Genomic DNA, 21,816 nt, shown 5'->3' with positions numbered 1-21,816 from the left:
CAATGTAGCTTGTGTTACAGTCAATTTTTTAAAACAAATAATTTTTTGTAAATAATTATGCCCTTAAATAAAATGTATGTGTTTACTGTGCAACCAACGGTAAACTAATTAGACCCCGTCCACAACTTTTCCTGCTTTCCCAAAGTCCCACGTCTCATGAATAGAGAGAATTTAGTGTTATTTTAACTGGTTGTTAAAGGAATCGCTTAGGAGAAATCCAGCTGGAGGTTTCAACCGTCATCGAATTCATATCACGTGTGCGTCTTCGAATTCATATTACGTGCGCTATTCCTTACATCGTCATACACTTTTTTTTTGTCATCAGTCTACTGACTGGTTTGATGCGGCCTGCCACGAATCCCTTTCCTGTGCTAACCTCTTCATCTCAGAGTAGCACTTGCAACCTACGTCCTCAATTATTTGCTTGACGTATTCCAATCTCTGTCTTCCTCTACAGTTTTTGCCCTCTACAGCTCCCTCTAGTACCATGGAAGTTATTCCCTCATTTCTTAGCAGATGTCCTATCATCCTGTCCCTTCTCCTTATCAGTGTTTTCCACATATTCCTTTCCTCTCCGATTCCTGCGTAGAATCTCCTCATTCCTTACCTTATCAGTCCACCTAATTTTCAACATCCGTCTATAGCACCACATCTCAAATGCTTCGATCCCCTTCTGTTCCGGTTTTTCCACAGTCCATGTTTCACTACCATACAATGCTGTACTCCAGACGTACATCCTCAGAAATTTCGTCCTCAAATTAAGGCCGGTATTTGATATTAGTAGTCTTCTCTTGGCCAGAAATGCCTTTTTTGCCATAGCGAGTCTGCTTTTGATGTCCTCCTTGCTCCGTCCGTCATTGGTTATTTTACTGCCTAGGTAGCAGAATTCCTTAACTTTATTGACTTCATGACCATCAATCCTGATGTTAAGTTTCTCGCTCTTCTCATTTCTACTACTTCTCATTACCTTCGTCTTTCTCCGATTTACTCTCAAACCATACTGTGTACTCATTAGACTGTTCATTCCGTTCAGCAGATCATTTAATTCTTTTTCACTTTCACTCAGGATAGCAATGTCATCAGCGAATCCTATCATGGATATCCTTTCACATTGTATTTTAATTCCACTCCTGAACCTTTCTTTTATTTCAATCATTGCTTCCTCGATGTACAGATTGAAGAGTAGGGGCGAAAGGCTACAGCCTTGTCTTACTCCCTTGTTAATACCAGCACTTCGTTCTTGATCGTCCACTCTTATTATTCCCTCATGGTTGTTGTACATATTGTATATGACCCCTCTCTCCCTATAGCTTACCCCTACTTTTTTCAGAATCTTGAACAGCTTGCACCATTTTATACTGTCGAACGCTTTTTCCTGGTCGACAAATCCTATGAACGTTTCTTGATTTTTCTTTAGCCTTGCTTCTATTATTAGCCGTAACGTCAGAATTGCCTCTCTCGTGCCTTTACTTTTCCTAAAGCCAAACTGATCGTCACCCAGCGCATTCTCAATTTTCTTTTCCATTCTTCTGTATATTATACTTGTAAGCAGCTTCGATGCATGAGCTGTTATGCTGATTGTGCGATAATTCTCGCACTTGTTAGCTCTTGCCGCTTTCGGAATTGTGTGGATGATGCTTTTCCGAAAGTCAGATGGTATGTCGCCAGACTCATATCTTCTACGCACCAACGTGAATAGTCGTTTTGTTGCCACTTCCCCTAATGATCTTAGAAATTCTGATGGAATGTTATCTATCCCTTCTGCCTTATTTAACCGTAAGTCCTTCAAAGCTCTTTTAAATTCCGATTCTAATACTGGATCCACAATCTTTTCTACATCTACTCCTGTTTCTTCTTCTATCACATCAGACAAATCTTCACCCTCATAGAGGCTTTCAATGTATTCTTTCCACCTATCTGCTCTCTCCTCTGCATTTAACAGTGGAATTCCCGTTGCACTCTTAATGTTACTACCGTTGCTTTTAATGTCACCAAAGTTTGTTTTGACTTTCCTATGCTGAGTCTGTCCTTACGACAATCATATCTTTTTCGATGTCTTCACATTTTTCCTGCAGCCATTTCGTCTCAGCTTCCCTGGACTTTCTAGTTATTTAATTCCTCAGCGACTTTTATTTCTGTATTCCTGATTTTCCCGGAACATGTTTGTACTTCCTCCTTTCATCAATCAACTGAAGTATTTCTTCTGCCATGCACTATCGTCAGGTTATGTTTGACACACACTGCTGAATGCTTACTCGGAAATATGGGAACTACTTCTCCATTTCAGGCTCTCTCCAAAGGATAAGATCGGTCGTAGTGCCGCTGTTTCACTGATTTGTCATTTTTATCCTTATGTAGTTGCTCTCTGCCGCTGGGTTTTGTAGGTAATATTTTTCCAATAAGTAACATTTGTTTCTCCCGATACATAAAAATGACGAATGACTCTACAACGGAAACACAAAAATTTCGATACTCTGGAGATTTAACGACCTACAAAAGTGTGAGACCTAACTAGGTATGAAATACGTATAACTTATTAATTTATTTTACGTGTATCGGTAGCAGCTGTAAGTCATATAAGGATTACTTTAAACCATATGATATTATCCATCCTTAACGTAACTCCCGTTCTGTTTCTCTTTATGTAGTAAGAAGTACATGCCTACAGAAAAAGGAGATTTTAGCACATAGGACAGACTTCAGTTCCATGGAGTTGTTAGACAGCTAAACCATTACCCTGACTTCTCCCGTTCTCAAGACCAATTTTAATCTCCTCAGGACCCACATGTACGGTAAATAAGTGATTCTAAGGTGGCGTTAAGATTGTGAATATGCTTTAAATGTTCAGAGCTCTAAAACTTCGCACTTAACATAACGTAGAGAAGTAGTTTCCGCAGATTACAGTATCAGTGGGTCATAGCTTAAATAATTCAACTCATACAAGCCTGAGTGAATCAATTTATGTACGAAATGATAATGACTCAGTTATAGGTAGAGCAATTCTACATCAGTTTACGGAAGTGTGTTGGTAAAATGTAGTCTGCAATGCATGTTAAAAAAAAAAAAAAACCACTCTTTCAGCCCTTCCTACGATCTTCCTCAAGTATGCTTGAATGCTTATTAAATTATTAATTGTATTACTGAAATTTGTTATGTTATCTAATCTCTCCTTGTGTTTTGTAGAAAAAAGACTAACAAAAGACAATAATATAACAGAATTGCTGGAATAATAGTTCCACATTTTTCTTTATTTATACATCCATACCAGATAAGACTAATAGGGAATGGAAGAGCAGTCGTACGTTTGTTTGACTCAAGTCAAAGCAAAAAGGAAATACTGAAATACTTAAACTGGCAGACGCTTGAGTAAGCAAATACCTCTGGAAATGCATCTTACAAAGTTTTCAGAAACAGTTTTAAGTGAGGAAGAAAAAAATACAGGGTGATTCCCTAAGATCAAATATTTTAATATGTTAATCTACAAGTACATTTAAAAGAAAAAAGTTCATATAAACATAGGTCCGCAAATGTTTGGTTACGGAGTTAAGGCCAAAAAATGATTTTACTTGAAATTTAGCAACTTCGCTAATATGAAGCCATCGCAAAATACACTCCTGGAAATTGAAATAAGAACACCGTGAATTCATTGTCCCAGGAAAGGGAAACTTTATTGACACATTCCTGGGGTCAGATACATCACATGATCACACTGACAGAACCACAGGCACATAGACACAGGCAACAGAGCATGCACAATGTCGGCACTAGTACAGTGTATATCCACCTTTCGCAGCAATGCAGGCTGCTATTCTCCCATGGAGACGATCGTAGAGATGCTGGATGTAGTCCTGTGGAACGGCTTGCCATTCCATTTCCACCTGGCGCCTCAGTTGGACCAGCGTTCGTGCTGGACGTGCAGACCGCGTGAGACGACGCGAACGTGCATTGTCCTGTTGGAACAGCAAGTTCCCTTGCCGGTCTAGGAATGGTGGAACGATGGGTTCGATGACGGTTTGGATGTACCGTGCACTATTCAGTGTCCCCTCGACGATCACCAGAGGTGTACGGCCAGTGTAGGAGATCGCTACCCACACCATGATGCCGGGTGTTGGCCCTGTGTGCCTCGGTCGTATGCAGTCCTGATTGTGGCGCTCACCTGCACGGCGCCAAACACGCATACGACCATCATTGGCACCAAGGCAGAAGCGACTCTCATCGCTGAAGACGACACGTCTCCATTCGTCCCTCCATTCACGCCTGTCGCGACACCACTGGAGGCGGGCTGCACGATGTTGGGGCGTGAGCGGAAGACGGCCTAACGGTGTTGGGGACCGTAGCCCAGCTTCATGGAGACGGTTGCGAATGACCCTCGCCGATACCCCAGGAGCAACAGTGTCCCTAATTTGCTGGGAAGTGGCGGTGCGGTCCCCTACGGCACTGCGTAGGATCCTACGGCCTTGGCGTTCATCCGTGCGTCGCTGCGGTCCGGTCCCAGGTCGATGGGCACGTGCACCTTCCGTCGACCACTGGAGACAACATCGATGTACTGTGGAGACCTCACGCCCCACGTGTTGAGCAATTCGGCGGTACGTCCACCCGGCCTCCCGCATGCCCACTATACGCCCTCGCTCAAAGTCCGTCAACTGCACATACGGTTCACGTCCACGCTGTCGCGGCATGCTACCAGTGTTAAAGACTACGATGGAGCTCCGTATGCCACGGCAAACTGGCTGACACTGACGGCGGCGGTGCACAAATGCTGCGCAGCTAGTGCCATTCGACGGCCAACACCGCGGTTCCTGGTGTGTCCGCTGTGCCGTGTGTGTGATCATTGCTTGTACAGTCCTCTCGCAGTGTCCGGAGCAAGTATGGTGGGTCTGACACACCGGTGTCAATGTGTTCTTTTTTCCATTTCCAGGAGTGTAGTATGAGGTTAAAGTAAAGCACGATTTCCATTTTTTTTTTACTGGTATGGTAAGTCTAATAAAATATGTCCCAGACTGTATCTGAGGTAGTTTTTCAGAACATCCATAGAACCTAAGAACTAATTTCGTAATTTTTTAAATTTATTAACTACTTGGCCCAGTTTGTTATTTAAATTCGAGATAATTGCACAAAATATTCAACTGAAGTTGTAGAGAATTAAATTTTGGAAAAATGGTGGTAATAGCGTTAACTGAAAATGTATGAATGTATCAGATAATCTGCTTTTATTGAAACCATAGCACACCTGAATCCATGTTCAATCGGAAAACACAAAGCTTAGTGTTACGGAAGCTGTACAGTGTATATACAGTTTCACAATACATTATCCATAAGTGTTCATAAATGTCTTCACCGAGTTCAATGCATTTAGCTGCACATTTATGAATAGATTTTGTTGTTCGTTTCAGATTCACAGGGTTGTTCTTAATTTCGTCTATTCCATTCATAATGCGAGCAAGTAATGCCTCATTTGTACTGACTTTGTCCTCATAAACTATCTCTTTTATCAATCCCCATACACAAAAATCCATTAATGTTAAATCGGGCTATCTGGGTGGCCACAGACGTGTAGCACTACGATCAATCCATTTCTGGGGAAAATTTTCGTTTAAATGTGTATTGACGGCATTGGTGAATTGTGGAGGCGCTCCATCATGTTGAAAATACATTTTCAATCGCGTGGCAAATGGAACATTTTCGAGCAAGCGGGGCAGTTCTTCTTGAACGAATTGTAAGTACGTCTCGCCAGTTAGGTGTCCTTGGAAAGTGATTGGTCCCATAAAATGTGTTGATTATTGCGTACCACACATTTATGCTAAATCTATGCTGGAAATTGCGTTGAACTGTTGCATGTGGGTTTGCTTCCGACCATACGCGCTCGTTAGGTAAACTGTTTATACCATCTCGAGTGAACTGTGCCTCATTAGTAAATAAAATGTATTTGTGTACCCTTTTTGTGGTGGTAAGGTCTTACGGGATCAAAATGCTGAGGCAATTGGTCCCTTTTGTGTAACTTTCGATTAGTATTTAACTAGTTGCACAACTCCAAGACCAGGTCAGGATCTCCTGGATGTAAATCGTACAGTTTTTGTCTGTGGAAAGGTTACAGATTATTGTAATTCAGTGTACGTCATACCTTAGATTGTGAAATGCCTAATCTTTGAGAGGTACGTCATGTAATGGTACCCGGGCTACGTTGAACAGCATTCATAATATCCTCATCATCGTCTCCACGTATCGAGCGCTCGTACTGATTATGAACGCTAGGTAGGGAACCTGTCTCCTATAACCTTCGAATTGCTCCACTAATGATTCGTGCATTCAGAATCCTCCGAGTTGGATAACGTACGCAATATTCGTTAACTGCAGCCATAGCATTACCATCACATTTGCCGTAAATAAAGACCATCTAGGCGTATTCCTCTGTTGTAAATTTGTAAGGCATCCTTATTTCATAAATAATCTGCAAACTACAAAAGTTATTATGTGGTTTCACTTACATTCACTGTTGTTATTACGTTCTTTCACTGAAAAATACAGAAAAATAACTCGTTTCAAGATTACGAAACGACTTAAACAAATCACTAACGGTTGCCCACAACCACATTAACGTTTATGTATCTTTAAGGGAAAGCAAACAAATTTACTTCTATAATAATGTTTGCTTCTCTGTATGTTCTGGGAAACTACTGCAAATACACGTCTAGCACATGTTTTATTACATTCCCGAGGCCAATAAGAACAAAATAAATGGAAATCGTGCCTTACTTTAACCTCTTTCAGATTTACCATGGCTTCATATTAGTGAAGTTGCTCAATTTCAGGCAAAATCTTATCTAGTCGTAACTCGGTAACTAAACGTTTACAAACCTATGTTTATATTAACTTTTTCTTTAGTTTTACTTATAGAACAGCACATTAAAATATTTGCATATATTCGTGAATCACCCTGTATAGTAGAGCCCCTACATATCGATCCAGTAGCCATTTCGTAGACAACACTAATTACAGCACGCAGGGAGATATTTTAGCAACCATTTTTAGCCATGCTTCATTTGTGAATGCAACAGTAAGAATACCTAATGCGCTAAAAGTGTTCGCAGTTGCGTATACTAACAACTATCAGCTGTATAAGGGAATGGCGACAACGAAAATTTGTGCCGGACCGGTCCTACCAATAAGATATTCCGCGTTACACGAGCGACTGCCTTAACCGCTTTGGTTATTCCTGTTTGACTCACGGCAACAGCCATCTACATCTACATACATACTCCACAATCCACCATACGGTGCGTGGCGGAGGGTACCTCGTACAACAAGTAGCATCTTCACTCCCTGTTCCACTTCCAAACAGAACGAGGGAAAAATAACTGCTTATATGCCTCTGTAAGAGCCCTAATCTCTCTTATCTTATATTTTTGGTCTTTCCGCGAAATATAAGTTGGCGGCAGTAAAATTGTGCTGCAGTCAGCCTCAAATACTGGTTCTCTAAATTTCCTCAGTAGCGATTCACGAAAAGAACGCCTCCTTTCCTCCCGAGACTCCCACCCGAGTTCCTGAAGCATTTCCGTAACACTCGCGTCACGATCAAACCTACCAGTAACAAATCTAGCAGCCCGCCTCCGAATTGCTTCTATGTCATCCCTCAATCCGACCTGATAGGGATCCCAAACGCTTGAGCACTACGCATCAATAGGTCGTATTAGCGATTTATAAGCGGTCTCCATTACAGATGAACTACATCTTCCCAAAATTCCACCAATGAACCGAAGACGACTATCCGCCTTCCCCACAACTGCCATTACATACTTGTCCCACTTCATAACGCTCTGCAATGTTACGCCCAAATATTTATTCGACGTGACTGTGTCAAGCGCTACACTACTAATGGAGTATTCAAACATTACGGGATTCTTTTTCCTATTCATCTGCATTAATTTACATTTATCTATATTTAGAGTTAGCTGCCATTCTTTACACCAATCACAAATCCTGTCCATGTCATCTTGTATCCTCCTGCAGTCACTCAACGACGACACCTTCCCGTCCATCACAGCATCATCAGCAAACAGCCGCACTTTGCCATCCACCCTACCCAAAAGATCATTTATGTAGATAGAAAACAACAGCGGACCTACCACCAGTCCAGATGATACCCTCGCCTCCGATGAACACTCACCATCGAGGACAACGTACTGGGTTCTATTACTTAAGATGTCTTCGAGCCACTCACATATTTGGGAACCAATCCCATAAGCTCGTACCTTAGTTAGGAGTCTGCAGTGGGGCACCGAGTCAAACACTTTCCGGAAGTCAAGAAATATGGTATCCGTCTAATACCCTTCGTCCATGATTCGCAATATACCATGTGAAAAAAGGGCGAGTTGCGTTTCGCAGAGCGATGCTTTCTAACGCCGTGCTGATGCATGGACAGCAACTTCTCTGTCTCAAGGAAATTCATTATATTCGAACTGAGAATATGTTCGAGAATCCTGCAAGAAACCGATGTTAAGGATATTTGTCTGTGATTTTGAGGATCCGTCCTTCTACCCTTCTTATACACAGGCATACCTGCGCTTTTTTCCAGTCGCTCGGGACTTTACTTGGGCAAGAGATTCGCGATAAAGGCAAGCTAAATAAGGAGCCAATGCAGTAGATTCCTCTCTGTAAAACCTAATTGGAATTCCATCAGGACCTGGAGATTTATTTATTTTAAACCCATTCAGCTGCTTCATAACCCCAGGGATGTCTATCACTATGTCCTCCATACGGGAATCTGTACGGGACTCAAACGGCGGTATGTTTGTACGATCCTCCTGCGTGAAATATTTCTCAAATGCTAAATTTAAAGTTTCAGCTTTCGTTTTTCTGTCTTCTGTTGCCAGGCAAGACTGATCAGTGAGTGACTGGATGGAAGCCTTCCACCCACTTACCGATTTTACGTAAGACCAGAATTTCCTTGGGTTTTCAGCAACATCTTTTGGTAAGGTTGTAGGCTTCGCGCATCGCTCTTTTTACAGCAGCAAGAATCTCTACTAACTTTTGCCTGTCCTCATTCTCCCGATCTTTCTTGTACTGCGAGTGCAATTGTCTTTGTTTCCTGAGCATTCTCAGAATTACGCTGTTAAACCACGATGGGTCTTTTCCGTCTGTAACCCATTTTTTCGGCACATACTTCTCCAATGCGTGATTTACAATTGTTTAAAATTTGCCCATAATTCCTCCACGACCATTGTACCGGAAGTAAATGAAGTCGATGCATCTACTAAGTGGGATGCTAACAACTGCTTATCTGCTCTTTCTAGTAAGAATACTCTCCTATCCTTCTTGACCGACTTTTTAACTTTCGTAACCATAGTCGAAATGACAACAGCATGATCACTAAACTTTGATGTCGTCATTCCTGCGTCATAATATGTAGTCGTACATTAAGTAGGTCCCGGACAGGGGCAACATTTTAGTTGACACTCCCTACCTGGAATCGGTGGATAAATACAATATTTCAGTATCTCTGTTGTTAAGAAGGACGATGTATTGTTCCTTCGTATATGCATCCACCGTTTCTCTTAACACACAGGCATTGCAATATCGCATCTGTGAGATTTATTTACACCTAACCTCTGCCTTACGTATCACATCATCATCTTTTTCCATGTTGTATGATTTCAATGTGCTATTAAAACTTCAAGAGTACTTTTATTAGAATCCAGTATATCAAGCTCCATTCATAGAGAGGCATACAAAATTAGAAGAAAAGTAGGAATACCCTTCACATACTCTGGCCAAAATAACATGGCACATACTCAAGCAGTCCATTGCCTATTGTTCATACGTAGACTGAAGATTTACCTTTATTTCAAATAATTCTTCACACTATTCTTATCTTTTGCTATTCTTATTCTTTATGCGTCTCGTTCTCTTCGTGTCCACGACTAAATTCTTTTATTATTCTTAATTCCTTCGATTACTGTAGATATTTTATTTAATGTTGTAAACTGAAAGCTGGTAGTCAAGGGAAGGCAGGATTCGGTTACGATTGTGCACGGGGCCGTAATCATTTGCTATTGGTTGGCTTTTACAGTTACATACAGTTTATTTTAAACCAGACATTTCAGGCTCAACAGTAAATAAAAATACCACACGTTATCAATGAAGGAATAAACAACTGTCTAACTAATAGTGTTTTCAATGAGTTACAATTTAGCAAATTATCATTAAATACAGACATAGCAGATAATGTTTTAAAAGCAAGCCACTGTGATCTGGGCAGAAGGCCTTACACGCCAGGAATGGCAATAAATAAAATTTAAGGGCTTACTGCTAAAATACAAATACTAAATTAGAATTTTAAGGCAAATGACCACAATCACGGCTGAAGGCCTTACACACCAGGAACGGCAGTTATAAAAAAAAAATTAGAAACCTGCTGTAAAACACAAATACAATAGCAAAGGTTAATTAAAAAAAAAAAAACAAGCAACTCATCACCAAAGGGGTGAATTAAGATGATGGTAAATTTTTAACACAACCCTTAACATCCACTGAACACTACACTGCTAGATTTATTCCAGAATGCGACCAGAACTATTAACTAGACATATGTAACCTTTAATGTAGGCATTAAAGGTACTGTAATAGATAATACAAAAATAAAACACAAGGAACAGTACATAAGTTCCTTAAAAGGTAGATTATACCCGCAGAAGGCGTGGACTGAAGGAACGTTACACTGATCTACTGGCTATCAGACCTCCTTCTAGAGCACACATGCCTTACAAGAACCAAGGGTACTCCAGGAATCGACCTCTGAGAAGGTCCGGACTAATAATAATCTTGCTGTAACTACCTGACGTCCGATAAACCAAATGCAACGGTAGAACAATACGCCAAAGCCGGAACTGGAGGTCTGCACTACGTCCCCAGAATACTTTGTTTAGAGCGTCCAGAACGAGAAAGGAATCACTACCACCAGAGCAGAAGAACCACCAACCGACCTACAATCAAGAAAGCTGTCAAAACTACACACCTTACCGGACAGCGAGGCGAGGAAATGTTCACCGGTGTTACATACAGTATCCCCCAGGGCAGGTAACTCGAGCGTTAGCGGCCACCAGGCAAGAAAAATTACCACTGGTTGAACTTAACAGATTGTAACAAGTTGAACGCAGAAAAATAGTAATAAGAAAATGGGGGAATGCTAATCAGATCCGCGATCCCCAAGCACTCCACTCGCTGCTGTTCGCCTCGCCGACACTACGAGCAGCAACTCGAAACCAAGTTACTGAAGAATCGGGGTCAGAGATTTTCTCTGCCTCGTGATGACTGGGTATTGTGTGATGTCCTTAGGTTAGTTAGGTTCAAGTTCAAATGGCTCTGAGCACTATGGGAGTCAACTGCTGTGGTCATCAGTCCCCTAGAACTTAGAACTACTTAAACCTAACTAACCTAAGGACATCACACACATCCATGCCCAAGGCGGGATTCTAACCTGCGACCGTAGCAGTCGCACGGTTCCGGACTGCGTGCCTAGAACCGCGAGACCACCGCGGCCGGCTAGGTTTAAGTAGTTGTAAGTTCTAGGGGACTTATGACCATAGATGTTAAGTCCCATAGTGCTCAGAGCCACTGAAGAATCGCGAGATATCACAATTGTGGAGGTTTCTCTATTTGGATTGAAATGAACCCACCTTAAACCACTGCTCTCAACACAATAGCTAATGATTTTAGAACCACGGGAGGTATTAATGTCGCTGAAGCGTTTCGATTTGTGTGCAAAAGAGATGTAATGGAACTGAGTCACTTATGTCAGTGAGTTATAATCATACACAAAGGTTTAATGCAATTGATCCTCACGTAAGAAACGGAGGCAATAATTAACCACAGTTAGTTTTGTAGCCACACTTGTTCTCATCCCATGGAAAGATATGCCCTCTGCCACTTACCAGGTATTATTTGGTGACTTGTTTTGAAGTATTTGTTCATATGCCTTGTACAGTGTGAAGGCCGTACCATTTCTGTTGTAAAAATATCCTTAAGACTGTTTTTTGATAAAGTGTTGACAGACATGATAAGTCTTCTCGGAAGACTCAATTGTAGGAGGAGGAAGAACAAAGGATACGTAAAAGGTTCTCATCAGCGCTGCCGGTATCAGCATGCAAGAGTCCCTTACGAGAAGGCGCGTGTGTGGAGGCTGCCGTAAAACGGCGGCAGAGGCGGCTATCGGTAACGAGGTGGAGGCGAGCGCCTCGGGATGGATGGCGGCAGTAATCTGCGTGGGGCCTGGGGGACCTGGCGCAGACAGCGGACGGAGCAACCCGGCGCCTTATCCGCCGGCAATCTGCGTAGCTCAGGCAGCCGCCTCCGTTGTCGCTGCTATCGATGGCTGAGCTGCCAGCCGTGCGTTAACAGCCCCGGCCGCTCGATAAGCTGTCTGCACTCCACTACTCTGGTGACCTACCAAGCAAGGCCTGCAATATGTACGGCCTGGGGCGCTGCACTTGAAACTAATCGTCTGGGGGAAAAACGGGAGGATAGAATTTAATTTAGTGAGATACGATTCGTTTGAGAGCGAAATACCACCGAAGTTCGTGGCCAACGGACCACCGTGGCGTTATCATAGAAAATATTCTGGCGCAAAGTTAATTATTTCTTTCGCTGGTGCCATGTCCCGCACTGACGCAGGTTCGGCGTTCTTAGGAACGGATTTGGCAAGGTTAGGATGGAGGGGTGGCCGGATGCTCTTCCCGCCGCCACCCCGTAGCCCCCTCCCCAGGACGGAATTAGTGTATCCCAGCTGTCTGCGTCTAGTGTAGTTCATGGGATAGTGCGAACATGTCCAGATGTCAGCGAGTCGTGTAACTGAGGCGGAACCTGGAGACCAGAACAGTATTCACCTAGGAAAACCGCCTAAAAACCACATCCAGGCTGACCGGAACACCGGCACTCGTCGCTAATTCGCCGGGCGGATTCGATTTGGAGCCGGAGCGATTACCGGAGTCCAGGAAGCAGTGCGTTAGCGCTCTCGGCTATCCTGGCCGGTATTCTGTCCCAAAGTTAATTAATTAGCAATAATTTGGATCAGTTTGTGCAAATGTGAATATGAACCACTCATCTTCCGAATACAAACTAGTTCCAGAACCATAGATTACTTTGTGTTACGAATAAAAGAAGAGTTACACCACACTTTTTTAAAAACTTGAAATGGTTCCTTTACGATCTTTTCATCTTCGGGGCTCTGGGTTTTACGTTGAAACAAAGGGTTTGTTTTTAAAGAACGGCCACGAAACCACCGAAAGCTTCTGTAATATGTATATTTGTTTACAGACGATCAGCGTAAATTAAGTGACAAACTTCACGTTGCGGATATCATTACATCAGCTTAAAGGAAGATTCATTGGCATCCAGAACATAATTATTACGAGTTACAGCATCTGGTACTTATACATAGATCCATTATATAATACTTATTATGGTAAATTCGTTTTGACGTTATTTAAATACATTGAAGCTCTACAGAAGTGTTTAGTGAAAAATCAACTTCTGTTCGAAGATATCCCGACACCTATCAGTGGACATTAATATGGGACTGCATGATCTTTACGGGGGACACTTTCAATGAGGTACTACAATAAAGGAATCAATAGATAACAGTGAAGAAGAGTAAGTCGAAGATAGGAACATGGCTAATTAGACAGTACGAAACCTAAGTGCAAACTAGAAACTGAACCAGAATCCTAGTCAGCACTTTCATGTAGTACTTCGCAAATGGTCGAAGTTTCGAATCCTCTAATCGATAACTCGAGAAACTAATGTATGTATACAAATTTCGAAATCTTGGCTGAACCGCAAGGTGCCAGAGATTATACTAATTTCACATTGTAATCTTAAGGTCGGTATGCCCAAGATAAGGCAAATTTTAAACCTTTACCACAAGAGGAGCTTCGAATTATTAGCGCAAGAGCAATCTGCCCAAGCCGAGACAAATTTCAAATGGTTAACACAAGAGCAAACTACTCTGATAAACAATCATTTTAAAAACATCTTAACAAAACTTTTTAAACACGGCAGCTTGGTTTAATGACCGTTTCCAAATTATAATTGAAGCAAATGAGCCCTCGGTCACTATTATTTTTAATTTTATTGACCAGGTTTCAACACTTCTAAGAGTGCCTTAATCAGAATTAAAATAATTGGTTCAAATCGCTCTGAGCACTATGGGACTTAACATCTGAGGTCATCAGTCCTCTAGAACTGCCGGCCGCGGTGGTCTCGTGGTTCTAGGCGCGCAGTCCGGAACCGTGCGACTGCTACGGTCGCAGGTTCGAATCCTGCCTCGGGCATGGATGTGTGTGATGTCCTTAGGTTAGTTAGGTTTAAGTAGTTCTAAGTTCTAGGGGACTGATGACCACAGCAGTTGAGTCCCATAGTGCTCAGATCCATTTTTTGAACCTCTAGAACTTAGAACTACTTCAACCTAGCCGGCCGGAGAGGCCGAGCGGTTCTAGGCGCTACAGTCTGGAACCGCACGACCGCTGTGGTCGCAGGTTCGAATCCTGCCTCGGGCATGGATGTGTGTGATGTCCTTAGGTTAGTTAGGTTTAAGTAGTTCTAAGTTCTAGGGGACTGATGACGACAGCAGTTAAGTCCCATAGTGCTCAGAGCCTTTTGAACCAACTTGAACCTAACTAAGCTAAGGACATCACACACATCCATGCTCGAGGCAGGATTCGAACCTGCGACCGTAGCGGTCGCGCGGTTCCGGACTGAAGTGCCGAGAACCGCTCGGGCACCGCGGCTGGGTTTAAAACAATTATAATGACCTATCAGGTAGTTACAAATTTATAGAAAAAGACATTTTTTATACAAAAAGGGTAAATACTGACTAACAATAAAACGTAGAGGCAGTACTTACATATATCTTAACTAAAACTTTGAAAATGAGAGAAGCTTATAAAAGTGTACCAGATACAATCAAACGGTAGTCAGTTGATGTCCATTCGCTTCAGATGGCTCTGTAATCGAGCATACCGTTCTGAAACTGATATGAAAGCTAACAGTCTAAATACTAACGAAGAAGTAAAGTTGCAGCAATAATTCAATGGTCGGAGGAATATTTTTTTCCAACAGTTTTTCAAAGTTGATGAATGATAAATGCGTAGACATTGCCGAAAAATTATATACTGAACTAAAAGTGATGATACAGATTGCTGGCGCAATATTAGCACCTGAGCGAGGGTCTGCGAGTGAGGAATTTAATCATAACATTAATCAAATAGCAACTATAGTGACCAAAGATCCCTATGAGTGGCGAAACAATATAACCACTAAAAAAACAATGATATACGTAGGGAACTGTCAATGGACAAGAGCAATGTGCATAAACACTGCCGTAACAGCTAGAACAGGTGACATTTATAAGGCCGTGAGTCGAAATGACAAGGTGTACGGGGACAACATGGAACAATTTACCTTTTTTCCCAAGTATTCAGCTGGTGTTATGGGGGCAGCACAAACGTTGTCATCAAATTCAATGGAGTAAAGCCTACTGTAGGACAGACAATTTCAGGTTTTCTCTCTAGATAAGACAACCACACATCCATAATAAGGTAATTAAAGGCACTTTGCCAAAACCATGGACAGGTAATCGGAAAATTTTGTTCACTACCACCTACGTATATGGTGAAGACTACCTCTCGGCAGCAGAAGCTGCAGAAAGTTGCTAAACTTAAGAAATAGTATTCGTCACCTGGCTTCCAAGAATGAGTCTGAAAGGATGTCTTTAATCCAGAGCAACATAACACCGAGGAAGGTAGCTTGAGGAAATATTTTGAACAATTTTGAGGTGGATTCATTTAGAATAGGGACGTGCTACGAATATTGAAATCAAAATTACAACTCAGTATTCTTGAGAAATTATTTCATATCCCAGAAAACAAAGAAGAATACTTTCAATCAACATTATAACGTTTAGAGTTGTTACAGGAAGGTTCTAAGAGTAACTGTGGCAACGGCAGTGTGCGCATGCCACTCGTCGTATCAACAATCTCAGCCGAAATACTAACTGTCATTGCAATGGTTCTACGCTGCAACGCGGATCTGTAAATCAAAGCAGACCACCAAATGTCCAGAATTTATTTCGCTTGAATAAGCTATACAGAAATACGAACACGTTTTGCTCCGGATGTAATACACTATGTAATCAAAAGTATGCGGATACCCCCAAAAACGTTCGTTTTTCATATTAGGTACTCCATCTCAGCGACTTCAGTAGTCATTAGACTTAGAAATGAATCTTACATATTACAATGCATCATTATTGCCTTGAACAAGGTTTCTAAGGATTTGCATATATAGAATCACTGACAGGCCGGGTTTACTCGGTATGTATACAGGGTGGTCAGAAAATGTCTGAAACGCTTGTCGTGAAGTTCTAGGGCAGATAGTACTGAAACATAAATTTTAAGAAAAAAATGCGATACGTTGCGCCGTTTCCGAGTTATTTAGCATTGAAGTTAGCCAATAAGGTCATTGCGAGCGCGAATTCATGTTTCTGCTAATCAAACAAAGCACTCGTTGGGCAACACCGCCCCTGGTAGGGCGCTTGAATATGAACGCGCGACGTATCGTATTTTTTCTTAACATTTATGTCACGGTGCAACCTTCCCTGCAACACCCCTACGAGCGTTTCAGTCATTTTCCGACAATATATATATATATATATATATCCCACGTGTATATACACTCCTGGAAATTGAAATAAGAACACCGTGAATTCATTGTACCACGAAGGGGAAACTTTATTGACACATTCCTGGGGTCAGATACACCACATGATCACACTGACAGAACCACAGGCACATAGACACAAGCAACAGAGCATGCACAATGTCGGCACTAGTACAGTGTATATCCACCTTTCGCAGATATGAAGGTTGCTATTCTCCCATGGAGACGATCGTAGAGATGCAGCATGTAGTCCTGTGGAACGGCTTGCCATGCCATTTCCACCTGGCGCCTCAGTTGGACCAGCGTTCGTGCTGGACATGCAGACCGCGTGAGACGACGCTTCATCCAGTCCCAAACATGCTCAATGGGGGACATATCCGGAGATCTTGCTGGCCAGGGTAGTTGACTTACACCGTCTAGAGCACGTTGGGTGGCACGGGATACATGCGGACGTGCATTGTCCTGTTGGAACAGCAAGTTCCCTTGCCGGTCTAGGAATGGTAGAACGATGGGTTCGATGACGGTTTGGATGTACCGTGCACTATTCAGTGTCCCCTCGACGATCACCAGAGGTGTACGGCCAGTGTAGGAGATCGCTCCCCACACCATGATGCCGGGTGTTGGCCCTGTGTGCCTGGGTCGTATGCAGTCCTGATTGTGGCGCTCACCTGCACGGCGCCAAATACGCATACGACCATCATTGGCACCAAGGCAGAAGCGACTCTCATCGCTGAAGACAACACGTCTCTATTCGTCCGTCCATTCACGTCTGTCGCGACACCACTGGAGGCGGGCTGCACGATGTTGGGGCGTGAGCGGAAGACTGCCTAACGGTGTGTGAGACCATAGCCCAGCGTCATGGAGACGGTTGCGAATGGTCCTCGCCGATACCCCAGGAGCAACAGTGTCCCTAATTTGCTGGGAAGTGGCGGTGCGGTCCCCTACGGCACTGTGTAGGATCCTACGGTCTTGGCGTGCATCCGTGCGTCGCTGCGGTCCGGTCCCAGGTCGATGGGCACGTGCACCTTCCGCCGACCACTGGCGACAACATCGATGTACTGTGGAGACCTCACGCCCCACGTGTTGAGCAATTCGGCGGTACGCCCACCCGGCCTCCCGCATGCCCACTATACGCCCTCGCTCAAAGTCCGTCAACTGCACATACGGTTCACTTCCACGCTGTCGCGGCATGCTACCAGTGTTAAAGACTGCGATGGAGCTCCGTATGCCACGGCAAACTGGCTGACACTGACGGCGGCGGTGCACAAATGCTGCGCAGCTAGCGCCATTCGACGGCCAACACCGTGGTTCCTGGTGTGTCCGCTTTGCCATGCGTGTGATCATTGCTTGTACAGCCCTCTCGCAGTGTCCGGAGCAAGTATAGTGGGTCTGACACACCGGTATCAATGTGTTTTTTTCCATTTCCAGGAGTGTAAATTCAGACCACAACCTAGTGATGGGAGGAATGCAAGTTAAGTTGAAAAAAGTCTGGAGAGGTAAAGCAAAGGAAAGACTAAACAGAAAAAGACTCAAAGAGGTAGGAAATGCATCAGATTTGGAGAACAGGTTTATGGAAAGATGGCAAAGAGGTGGTGTTGATGAAAGTGTTAATGACAAGTGGATAAAAATGAAGGAAGGGCACATGGACTCTGCCAAAGAAGTACTAGGAATTAGAGTATCCCAAAGCACCAGGAAAGAATGGATAACAGAAAACATGCTGAAAAAGATGAAAGAGTGCAGAAACTGAAAAAGGCAAAAAGAGCTACAGGAAAGTGAATAATGAATTAAGAAGAGAAACTGAAGAAGCAAGAGAAAAATGGATGAAACAGAAATGAGAAGAAATAGAGAAAATGGAGAGAGATGGAAATGGAAATGTAATGATGTATAGACTGGCTAGTGAGATAGTTTTTGAACGTAAAAGAAAGAGGAATAACATGGAAATAGAAAGAGTGGATGGTACTCTAGCAGAAGAACCACAGGAGGTTTTGAACAGATGGCAGGAATATATTGAATGTCTGTATAAGGGGGATGAAATGCAAAGCAAAATTAAGGTTTAAGAGGAGCAATATGTGCCGGAAGATGGAAAGCGATTTACCATCTTGGAATCAGAAGTATAAAAGGCGCTCAAGAAGATGAAGAATAGAAAGGCATGTGGAATAGATGATTTTCCGGCAGAACTGTTGAAGAGTCTCGGAAACAAGGCAAGAAAAGAAATAGTCTACGTCTGTAATGAGATATATGACAAAGGCGAATGGCCTGAGGACTTCGCCTCAACACTTATGATACCAATAGAGAAAAAGAGAAATAGTAAAAAATGTGAAGAGCACCGGAACATCAGTCTAACTTCTCAGGCAGCTGAAATCTTGCTGAGAGTATTGAGTAGAAGGTTATATGGCAAGCTGGATAGAGGGATTGCAGAGAAGCAGTTCGGATTTAGAAGAGGAAAAGTAATAAGAGATGCTAATGGCCTGCTAAGAACTATAGGGGAAAGATATATTTAAAAGGGTAGAGAAATCTTTGCTGTTTTTATAGATTTAGAAAAGGCTTTTCACAGAGTTCAGTGGAACAAGCTGATGGATATCTTGAAGAGGACAGGAGCAGATTGGAAAGAGAGACGACTCATACAGAATCTATATTTACACCAGAAAGTAAGCATAAGGATTGGAAATGAAATGTCAGAAGGAAGCAGCATTGGACGAGGTATTAGACAAGCTTGTTGCCTTTCCCCATTGTTGTTTACCATATACCTTGAAGAGATTATTGCTGAAAGTTTAGATGGGCAAAGAGGAATATGTATTGGTGGAAAGATAATAGAATGCAAAGATTTGCTGATGACATGGTATTAGTGGCAGAAAGTGAGCGGACAGTGAATAACATGCTCAAAGATCTGAGTGAAGCTCGTGTGGAATATGAGATGCAAATAAACACAGCAAACACAAATAGTATGGTCATCAGTACAAGACGCAGGCTGTCCAATATTAAAATAAGCCAATCTATTAGCCAAGTAAGTGAATTTAAATATCTCGGAATCACAATAACCGAAGAATTGATGTCACCAGGAGGTGAAAACTCGATTTGACATATCGAAGGAGGCATTGAACAGAAAGAGGAGACTCTTATGTGGCAAATTAGATAAAGGCTTGCCAAATGTTTTGTCTAGAGTGTGGCACTGTATGGGGCAGAAACATGGACTCTGAGACGAGAGGATGAAAAACGATTAGAAGCATTTGAGATATGGATGTGGAGGAGAATGGAGAGAATAAGCTGGATGGAAAGTGTGAGTAATGAAAGAGTATTGGAAAGGGTTGGTGAGAGAAGATGTCTGCTGAAGGTTGTAAGAGAAAGGAAAAAGAACTGGTTGGGACATTCATTGAGAAGGGAGTGCTTGCTAGTAGATGCTTTGGAAGGACTGGTTTGTGGCAGAAGACTGAGAGGAAGAACGAGATACAAGATGGTAGACGACATAAAGGGAAGATGAAATTATGCAGACCTGAAGAGGATGGCAGAAGACCGGACAGCCTGGAGAACTACCATGTGAAAACCTGCTTTTAGACAGAACACTGATGATGATGAATTGTGTCCTCAATTATTTGCTGGTTGTATTTCAATCTCTGACTTCCAGTACAGTTTTTTCCCTCTACGACTCCCTCCAGTACCACGCAAGTCATCCCCTGATGTCTTAACAGATATGATGTCTTAACAGATCCCTTCTCCTCGTCAATATAGAATATGACCTTGTTAATGTCTCCACATATTTCTTTCTTCTCCGATTCTGTACAGTACATCCTCATTCCTTACCTTATCAGTCTACCTAATTTTCAATATTCGACTGCAGAATCAATTCTCAAATGCTTCCCACATTTCATGTTTAAGTACCAGACTATATTGTGCTCCAAGCGAATATTCTCAGAAATTTCTTCCTAAAACCAAAGCCTATATTTAATATTAGTAGACTTCTATTGACTAGGAATGCCCTGTTTGCCAGTGCTAGTCTGCTTCTGATGTCCTCCTTGATCGTCACTCAACGGTAACTTTGCGCCTAGATAGCACAATTCCTTAACTTCATCTGCTTAGTGACCATCAGTCCTCACGTTAAAATTCCAGCTGTTCTCATTTCTACTACATCTCTTTACGTCGTCTTTCTTCGATTTACTCTCAGTCCATATTTTGCATTCATTAGAATATTCACTCCATTCAGCAGATCATGTAATTCTTCTTTACTTTCACTCAGGATAACAATATCAATAGCGAATCTTATCATTGATATCCTTTCATCTTGAATTTTAGTTCCACTCCTGAAATTTGCTTTTCTTTCTATCATTGCTTATACGATGTAGAGACTGAACAGTAGAGACGAAAGACAACAACTCTGTCGTACACCCTTTTTAATCCGAGCACTTCGTTCTTAATCGTCCACTCTTATTATTCCCCCTTCGCTCTTTTTCATATTGTACAGTGTGACAATTATTGAACTATATGAAATGAAACGGTTTGCGTTACGATATTCAAATTGCACGGTTGGCCTTGGGGTATGACAGAAATTAACATGCGTAGAATGATTTGGTTTAGCGACGAAGCCCACTTTAATTTTCATTGGTTTGTCAATAAGCAAAATTCGCGATCTAGAAGTCTCTCCACCTTCAACGCGTCTCTGTGTGGTGTCCAATGTCCAGTCACGGAATAAACGGTGCGATATTCCTTGTTATTCAAAGATTGTCACCTTGTATATTACCCGTCTCTTCCTATAGCAGTTGTGCCACGATTTCGAACGCCTTGCACCACTTTACATTGTCGAATGCTTCTTCCAGGTCGACAAAGCCTATGAACGTGTCTTGATTTTTCTTTAGTCTTGCTTCCATTATCAACTGCAACGTCAGAATTGGCTCTCTGACCATCTAACACATCTTCAATTTTCTTTTCCAGTTTTCTGTATATTTTCTTCTCAGCACCTTGAATCCATGAGCTGTTAAGCTGGCGGATGATATTTTTCTGAAAGTCAGATGGTATGTTACCATACTCATACATTCTACACACCAACGTGAATAGTCGTTTTGTTGCCACTTCTTCAAATGATTTTAGAAATTCTGATGGAATGTTATCTATCCT

The sequence above is a fragment of the Schistocerca gregaria genome, chromosome 1 (assembly GCF_023897955.1).
Source record: "Schistocerca gregaria isolate iqSchGreg1 chromosome 1, iqSchGreg1.2, whole genome shotgun sequence".
Classification (NCBI taxonomy): domain Eukaryota; kingdom Metazoa; phylum Arthropoda; class Insecta; order Orthoptera; family Acrididae; genus Schistocerca; species Schistocerca gregaria.
The sequence above is the reverse complement of the archived record's forward strand: the minus strand, read 5'-3'. Positions refer to the sequence as shown.